General features: G+C 41.6%; 1 non-coding gene across 1 annotated transcript; it reads left to right on the top strand.

Annotated features, from left to right (window-relative positions):
* Positions 1-8,593: 8,593 nt before the first annotated feature.
* LOC121860256 lies at positions 8,594-8,794 on the top strand. Its single transcript, XR_006087847.1, has one exon. It is a non-coding gene; the product is annotated as a small nucleolar RNA U3 (small nucleolar RNA).
* The last annotated feature ends 1,396 nt before the right edge of the window (positions 8,795-10,190 follow it).

The following is a 10,190-nucleotide window of genomic DNA, read 5'->3' as shown; positions in this document are numbered from 1 at the left end:
TATCATCTTCTTCCTCCTTCTTTTTCTTCTTCCTTCTTTTTTTCTTTTGTGTTCCTTTTGCCTCATCTCCATCTTTTTGTGTCTTTCTTTCTCCCTTCTTCTTCTTCTTCTTTAGCTTTGCACTTCCTTATTCCTCGTCTCCCATTACATAAATTTTTGCTTCACATTAATTTTTCCTTCGTTGATATCCTTCTCTGTTCTTCGTTCTCTTCTTCGTCATCTCCCTCTCCCTCATCTTCTTCTTCCCCTTCTACTTCCTCTTCCTCCTTCTTCTTTTCTTCTTACTCTTTCTGTTCTTCTTCGTCCTCCGGCTGTTCCTCTTTCCATTCCTCCTCCACCTTATTAATTTCTTCTACTTGTCCCACCACACCCACACACCCACCCACCACCACACCCCCACACCCACCTACCACCACCCACACACCCACCCACCACCACACATACCCACCCACCACCACACACCCATATACCCACCTACCACCACACCCACACACCCACCACCACACCCACACACCCACCCACCACCACACCCATACACCCACCACCCCACACCCACACACCCACACCACACCCACACACCACCCACCACCACACCCACACACCCACCCACCCACCACACCCCACACACCCATCCACCACCACACACCCACACACACCCACCCACCACCACACCCACACACCCATCCACCACCACACCACATCCACCCACCCACTACACCCACCCACCACCACACCCACTACATACACACCCGCCCTCAGGCTCAGTGTTGCAATTTACCTTTCATCCTTACGACCATTAAGAGCTGCCTGTACCACTTGCTACCCTGATACTCGTTTTCCAAGGTGCCTCTGATTGGCTGATTCACTTGGGATGCAACTTTAAGGCTTGATTCTGATTGGCTGACCTACCTGATGTGCTGCTGATGGATTGATTCTGATTTAGACAAACAGACGGACAGATAGATAGAAAAATATTAAAAATAAAGAACGATAGAGAGAGAGAGAGAGAGAGAGAGAGAGAGAGAGAGAGAGAGAGAGAGAGAGAGAGAACTGACTACTTCTTACTTCTTACCTCACTTTAGAAATTCAAGGTTAATTCTCTCAAGGTGTTCGACTCGATCTGGCAGATGAACGATATCTCAGAATAACGTTCAGGCTCACAATGGTTCGTACGTTGACTAGTGGTCGTGAGTGAAAAAATATGAAAATGTAAAATTATCGTTTGTTTATACCTGCATCTAAACCTAATACCATAAATAGTCAGAGTTACACTGTACACTGGTGCATTGACAAAGTTACGCTGAGACTCTACCTTAACTATGTGCATTATTGGCTGATAACTCATCCACGGGACAGTAGTTACGAAAAGGTTTGAGATCGATGTTAATGCCAGTTTGTGCCAATTTTTTTTTGGGGGGGCTTTATCTAAGATCAGCCAATTGAAGTCTAGTCTTCCTTTTGCTTTTAAAACAAGATGAAAAAGATAGTTTGAAGTGGATTGAAAATATGACCTAAAATGAGGGAATTAAGATGAGGTAACTTGACAACCCAGCAAATTTCACCTAACCTAACCTAACCTAACCTAATGGCAACCTGATCTAACCTAACCTAACTTAAAGCTAACCTAACTTAACCTAACCTAACCTAACCTAACGGCAACCTAATCTAACCTAACCTAACTTAACGCTAACTTAACCTAACCTAACGCCAACCTAACCTAACCTAACCTACCCTAACCTAAATAAACCTAACTTAACCTAATACTAACCTAACCTAACGCCAACCTAACCAAACCTACCCTAACCTAAATAAACCAAACTTAACCTAATGCTAATCTAACCTAACGCCAACCTACGGGAACCTAACCAAACCTAACCTAGTAGCCTTAAGGTGGGATACTCATCAAGTGAAATGAATACAGGAGAATATTACAGGAATATGATTGGCTGCCATACCTCCACCATCAAATAATCAGAAAATCACCCCCATTAAATCGTACTTTGAATTTAATCTTGACAGCAGACGAACTATATGTTAAATAAGTTAAGTTAGTGTAGATTGACGTTGTGTCGTGGAGAAGACAAGGGACAAATTGTATTTACATTACTGGGTCATACATACTATACTATCTAGGCTTATTGACCTGTTCCGTGTAGGTGCTGTGATATAGGTCAGAATTACCAGAGATAGAGAAAGAGCCAAAAAGAGGAAAAATGATAGAGACAGAGAGAGAAACTAAGATTAAGAAAAATAGAGAAAAAGAGAGAGAGAGACAGAAAGAGAGAGAGCATGGCCATGTGAAGCTAGGCACAAGGTGAGACTCGTTCTGCCTTTTAATGATCTTTATATCTTACTGTATATTTTATCATTGTTGTTCTCTCTCTCTCTCTCTCTCTCTCAAACACGCACACACAGCTGGTTGGTCGTTGTCATCAAAATATTATCACTAGCTTCCATTACCTCCCCCCCTCCTTCCTCCTCCCCTTCCTCTCTCCTCCCTTTCTCCCCCTCACCTTCTTCCCTCCTTCTTCCCCCTCCCTTACTCCCCCTCCCCTTCCTCCCCCCTCCTTCCATCTCTTCCTTCTCTCCTCTTTACTCATCCTTCCTCTTCCTCCTCCCCCTCCTCCCTTTCTTCCCTCCTCCCCTTCTTCCCTCCCTCATTTCTCAAACTAACTCCTCCCCACCGTCTAAAAAGGAGATTAAGTTAGAAAAATAGATACACAGATAGAGAGAGAGAGAGAGAGAGAGAGAGAGAGAGAGAGAGAGAGAGATACATAAAATTATCTAAATCGAGAGTTTTTTTTAGTTTAATCACACACACACACACACACACACACACACACACACACACACACAAGAAAGCTTATAACTGCATGTCGTCATACTCATTATAAATATGGTTCAAGGTGAGATGAGCGGTCTCCCCTTCCTCGTCACGATCACTGGGTCTAGGTTGACTCTCTTAGGCCTAACTGGAACCCGGAAATAGATAGGTACTCTGTAGACCTACTGGGCTGGGTGCTTCCTACGGCTAAGGTCGTTAGTAGTGGTTGCTGGTCTATATTAATAATAATTATAATTATAATTATAATTATAAGGATCACCTGAAGAATCGTCACCCCAGCCTGCTCCAACTGAAGAATCGTCACCCCAGCCTGCTCCACCTGAAGAATCGTCGCCCCAGCCTGCTCCACCTGAAGAATCGTCACCCCAGCCTGCTCCACCTGAAGAATCGTCACCCCAGCCTGCTCCACCTGAAGAATCGTCGCCCCAGCCTGCTCCACCTGAAGAATCGTCGCCCCAGCCTGCTCCCCTGAAGAATCGTCACCCCAGCCTGCTCACCTGAAGAATCGTCTGCCCCAGCCCTGCTCCAACTGAAGAATCGTCACCCCAGCCTGCTCCACCTGAAGAATCGTCACCCCAGCCTGCTCCACCTGAAGAATCGTCACCCCAGCCTGCTCCACCTGAAGAATCGTCGCCCCAGCCTGCTCCACCTGAAGAATCGTCGCCCCAGCCTGCTCCACCTGAAGAATCGTCGCCCCAGCCTGCTCCACCTGAAGAATCGTCACCCCAGCCCAGTGAATATAATTTGTATAATTAGGATAACATAAATATATTCCTTTGCGTTATGCATCTTTATTGCGATGCATATTACAAAGGGTACTGAACAGCAATTTGTTGACATAAAATTTCCAGAGGATTATCAGAAAAACGATCATGCCACATGAATTCTTGAAGGTAAGAATTTAAAAACCTTCGTTTGCAGCCACGCATGGTCTTGATGTAAGTCTCGTTCTTGTTCCAATATGATTCAATCGTTTGTGTGTGCACACCAGTATTCACATCCACAAAATTGACTGAGTGGTTCACAGTTTGGTGCGTGTATCCAAGACCTTGAATATTGCGGTATGCTCTCCACTCATCACTGTGAATGACTGATCCTTGTTGAACCACTTGAGTATGATAGGAAGAAGGGTGGCAGCATCCCTTGTCTCGACAATTTCCATGTTGCCAATTGAAGGGCTCCTGCTCGTATCGACGATACCGAAAACCCATGGTCGACTGATGATTATGACTTAACATTTTTGAGCCCACTTACTATTATATAGTCCTCCTACCTGACTGGAGGGTCCTGACCCCACTAACCTGAAGATTAACAACCGTGGAGGGTCCTGACCCCACTTGAAGAATTGTCACCCTGCCGGACTCTGGGGCGACAATTCTTCAGGTGATCTAATAATAATAATAATAATAATAATTAATAATGATAATATTAATGATCATTACTAACAATGCTACTACAAAAGATGGGTGGGTGGTGGGTTATGATGGAAGGGTGGGCAGGAAGGTGGGTCAAGGACCACCACACTAAGTCAAAAGTGATGTATGGGACCTTGCTCTCTCTTTCACACACACACACACACACACACACACACACATACACCACGTGAGGTCCCTCCTAACACCATCTGGGAGGGAACTACTACACTACGTGAGGCCCCTCATAACACCATCTGCGAGGGAACTACTACACCACGTGAGGTTCCTCCTAACACCATCTGGGAGGGAACTACTACACCACGTGAGGTCCCTCCTAACACCATCTGGGAGGGAACTACTACACCACGTGAGGCTCTTCCTAACACCATCTGGACCATCTGGGAGGGAACTACTACACTACGTGTTTTGCTAAACCACCAATGTATGTAATAAGTCATTTATGTCCAATGTATATTTTCAGCCTTCGGGCTGCAGAACTTTTTCAATAAGCCGTTAATTATTAACACACTCACACACACACACACACATATTAAATGTTTTCTCGTAAACTTTTAATATTTTTCCGAATTTTCGAATTTTCTTCAAACTTTTTACCTTTACTTAAACTTTCTTATTTACGATCTAGGATTAAATAGGTTAGATTAGGTTAGGTTCGGTTTGATTAAGTTAAATTAGGTCTTGTCAGATTAGCTTAAGGTAGGTTAGTTTGGGTCAGGTGAAGTCAGGTTAAGTTAGGATATGGTAAGGTAGGTTAGATTAGGCCAGGTCAGAATAGGCTAGGTTAGTGTAGGATAGATTAAGATAGGTTAGGTGAGGTTAAGTGGCCTATTGGCCAATACTGGACAGTCCCGTTTACACCCAACCCCTATCGCTCAAATATCCATCCAACCTATGTTTGAAGCTATCCAGCGTATTCGAGTTAATGATGATGTTTGGTAACTTGTTCCACTCATCCACTACTCTATTTCCTAACCAATGTTTACCTATTTCGCACCTAAATCTAAATTTGTCTAATTTAAAACCATTGCTATGAGTTCGCCCCTGGTTGGATAGTTTGAGTACCTTTGTTATATCACCTTTGTTTAGCCTTGACTTCCATTTCTACACCTCTATCATATCGCCCCTCACTCTACGTCTCTCGAGGGAATGCAAATTAAGATGCTTTAACCTGTCCATGTACTCAAGGTTCCTAATGCCCGGGATTAGTCTTGTCATTCTCCTCTGAACTCTTTCTAGTGATTCTATATCCATTCTATAGTACGGTGACCAGAACTGAACAGCGAAATCCAAGTGAGGTCTCACAAGCGCAAAACATAGCTTTAGGATGACCTCGCTAGTCTTGTAACTAACACTCCTTTGTATGAATCCAAGTACTTTATTAGTCTTGTTTCGAGCAAATACACATTGTTGGCTTGGTTTAAGATTCTTACTTATTACTCCTAAGTCTTTCTCAGTCGGATTTCTCTATATCAACGTTGTTCATCTGATATCTGGTTTCTCTGTTTTCATCTCCTAGGCTAAGCACTTTACATCTATCTCTCTATCTATCTATCTACCTGCTTGTCTGTCTGTCTGTGTTTGTAATTCATTCTTGACATAAATCATTAAACACGTAACACCATAGAGCCCCGGATGTATCCCAGCCTCTCACAGTATACATAATGTATGACGTAACATACACAGTGAGGCAAGATACACTGTGACACATAATGATCCATATAGACACATGTAAACAATGAGGTTGCTATTGTTTATTTATTTTGTGATGTCATCTTGGTCTTAGGCGTTGAAAGGGAAAATTAACTTATTGTCTTTACTTGGCAAAATCTTCGGTTAGGTTAGGTTAGGTTAGGTTAGGTTAGGTTTAGGTTAGGTTTAGGTTTAGGTTAGGTAACATAAGCAGGGGGGCTAAACTTTAGGTGATCATTTAATATATTCCATTAAATCTGTGTGATATATGACGTCAGACCCACGTGATTGACTCCCTGGGTTGACTTGTAAACTTCCTGATGTTGTAAGTAAGTCCAGTGTGTGTATAGGTCATAACGTCACGTATATCACACCCCCTCCCCACCTCCCCCACCTCCCCCACCCTCTCCCCACCAATGGTACAGGGCGTCTTATAGGTCGAGGGGGAGGGGGGGACTGATGTGTATGTCCTCTTCCTGGGTCGTGCATTGTAGGAAAATTGTCGTTTATTTTTTTTCCAGGTAAGTGAAATCATAACAAATGAAGGAACAGTTAACACAAGAGGAGAGAGTCAGTTTAATATCCATGTACGGAGACTCATATACTACTCACTGTTTTGTCGATTCAATTCCTATGTAGTTTTTAGCATCGAGTTCTCCGGTCAGAAAGTAAATGACTTTTACAATGTGTGGCTTTCAGTGGATACAGCGCTTGTTTCCTTTTTCAATGGTCGTTAGTTCGCTTTAATGGACACTTAATTTTACTGTTAGGGAAGAGAGGCTGAGTGCAGTACTGGCCTCACTGCCTCCTTACTGTATGTGCCGAAGGCTTATTTGGTATACACTACAGCATATAATATCTAGACTGTCCCTAATGAGGCTGTAGGAACCCACCATCAGTCCTTCACAGATTAAGAGATACACCCAGAGGCTGGTTCTGTATAGCTCATTTTTACTGATGTTTTCTTTTTCGTAATTTGCAAGTGTTTTATATGTTGTTGTTGGTATTGTTGTTTTTTGTTGTTGTTGTTGTTGGTGGTGTGTGTGTGTGTGTGTGTGTTTCAAGTTCTTCATATGGACACTAATTCTCTTGTTTATTTCTACTGTCATTTTCAATATACGAATTTAAGGACAGGGTGTTGCTATAGACAGGTGGCCAGGGTGTTGCTATAGACAGGTGGCCAGGGTGTTGCTATAGACAGGTGGCCAGTGTGTTGCTAAAGACAGGTGGCCAGGGTGTTGCTAAAGACAGGTGGCCAGGGTGTTGCTATAGACAGGTGGCCAGTGTTGCTATAGACAGGTGTTACTAGGTATAGGTGGCCAGGGTGTTGCTAAAGACAGATGACCAGGAGTGTTGCTGAACAGGTGGTCAGTGTTGCCTAAGCAGGTGGTCAGGGTTTTGCTATTGATGTTGCTAAGACAGGTGACCAGGGTGTTGCTAGACAGGTGACAGGGTGTTGCTATAGACAGGTGGTCAGTGTGTTGCTATAGACAAGTGGCCAGGGTGTTGTTATAGACAGGTGGCCAGGGTGTTGCTATAGACAGGTGGCCAGGGTGTTGCTATAGACAAGTGGTCAGGGTGTTGCTGTAGACAGGTGGCCAGGGTGTTGCTATACACAGGTGGCCAGGGTGTTGCTATAGACGGGTTTCCGCTATAGTGAGTCAATCAAGCGTCGCCACATCACTTGAAAATCGTTACTCACAAACGTTTATTATTTTCTAGATTAAATAAATAGTTTTAAAATGCTCACTATAGAATAATAAAAATGATCACAAAATTTTCATTGTAGTTAAGAATGTTAAGTGAGGCTTCATGCTTTAGAAGTGTCATATACGGCGGAAAAGAAAACAATAGCAACACCCTGGCCACCTGTCTATAGCAACACCCTGGCCACCTGTCTATAGTAACACCCTGGCCACCTGTCTATAGCAACACTCTAGCCACCTGTCTTTAGTAACACCCTGGCCACCTGTCTATAGCAACACCCTGGCCACCTGTCTATAGTAACACCCTGGCCACCTGTCTATAGTAACACCCTGGCCACCAAGCTAGTGCACTATTCCAGATGTTACTAAATGTTAAATAATACTTCCTTGAGATAAATGTATAGTATATATCAGGTGCAGCTCAGGTTCTCAACTGACTCAGCCATGTTAATATCGTTATTATTATCCACTCTGTATCTGTGTTTTTCTGGCTAAATAAACAGTTTCAATTCAATTCAACCATAACCAAGAATTTCGAATATTCCCAAATTTTGTTTTACTTTTTATTACAGTATTGTTTGACAGGGATTAGAACAACACCAAAATTAAACAACAAATAAACAGTTAAAAAGATAAAACATTTCGTCATTATAAATAATAAATTATTGAAAATAATTACTCAGATGGTGTACTTTTACCTTTTACAAACTTACCAAAAACGATAAATAATATTAATGGCAACCTACAAAAATAAAACACATATATTGTAAAATATCCCATATTTAGCTTATTACATTAGTATAGGAGTTAAGTAAAGCTGCAACACATTTATTTACATATTTACTGAGCCTACCTATAGAAGACTGTCAAGTCAGCAGTAAGGTGTGACACATCCCGTTGGTGTAGAAGTATTAAGTATGATCATACTTCATAGGATCAATTCTATAGTGTGATGACCGAGTTCCTTGTCCGAAACTTGGAATGAATCCAACCACGAGGATGAGTCTCAGTGTGAACCTGTGAGCGGGAAGCGGCCCATTAGCTCTTGCTATTGGGCATTGATGACTGTTCCCTCCCAGTTAAGTGGGAGTGGAGCAGGTTCACACAGGCTGAGTGGCTGGATTCTTCATCCACTTGGATGATCCAATGAGTTTTTTAAACTACTCCTATTGCAGGAGTAATAAGTCTTTATGTTTGGTAATAAAATTGTGAATTTGAATCCTTCCGTACGAAAAACATTTGGGCCGTTGATAAATTATTTTAAAGTGCTAATTTCTAGTCCACTTTATTTTTAATTATTTGCACCGAGGAGAATATGTACGTATATGAATAAACAAAAAACGAATTTTAGGACAATATGACAATTATATATATATATATATATATATATATATATATATATATATATATATATATATATATATATATATATATATATATATATATATATATATATATATATATATATATATATATATATAACTATATTATAACATATTTAACTCTTCTCAACAAATGCAAGGATGTTGCCTCGTGAGAGTTACCGTAGGCCTCCATGTGCCCAGGTGGGATGGTCAAAGTATTACACTATAAGTGTGTCAAATGAGGAGTGACTGATCCACATGTAATTTAAGGTTTTTGAAATATGTAGTTAAATTAAACACAATTTTTCATATAGTTACGCCAATGATGGGAAATAAAAGATATAGATGGGGTGTGGTGGAATCATCGTGGTCTGGCCACAAACGTTGTGTGGACTCACTGGGTGGTTTGGAAGTGTTTATTTCCATTCATACTTTCGTAACTACGACCTATGGTAATTTTTCTTCGTGTTCATATATAATGAAGATAATGCAGAGTATAAAATGCCATATACAATATTTATACATAATATCATCTATACAGCCGTACTATGACTGTGTGTGTTGCCTCGTGATAGTTAGAGTGGGCCCCCATCCAGAAAGGACCTAACCTTCATCACCGACCCAGGTGGGGTAGAGAATATGGTTTCCGACACTACTTAGCGACCAAAAATTTTTATGCTATAAATTAACAAGAAACTCAAACATGAAGTTATAACTCAGCGTTGATCTTGGAGGATGATGTCAGCTCTGGGAGGAGCTTTGAAATGACCTCAATACTACTGAACACTCTCATCTGCTAGTCTCTAAGCTCCTCCCACGGGTGACGTCATCACGTGGTCTCAACAGATGGTGCAAGTATTTTACCTGTGCTAGATGACTCAATAGTTTTATCAGCTCTCGGCAGTTGACTCAGGAATGCAGTTTTTGTGTTTATGTGGCCATTTCATACAATGCTTTTCATTTAACTTATTTCTTGGAACGATCGATGACAATCGTATTATAAAAGTTTCCATTAAAGTCATCGAGTAACATCAACACACTGCCTACAATTGTCGGGGTTCTTATTATTGCATCAAATGTTTTCTTTCCTCCATAGTTTCTCCAGTGTTTGAAAATTAACTGAAACACCTTTATACATATTGTGTTATTA

This window comes from Homarus americanus, unplaced genomic scaffold, assembly GCF_018991925.1.
Source record: "Homarus americanus isolate GMGI-L3 unplaced genomic scaffold, GMGI_Hamer_2.0 scaffold21914, whole genome shotgun sequence".
NCBI lineage: Eukaryota > Metazoa > Arthropoda > Malacostraca > Decapoda > Nephropidae > Homarus > Homarus americanus.
Note: the sequence above shows the minus strand (reverse complement) of the source record. Positions and strands in the feature narration are given on the sequence as shown.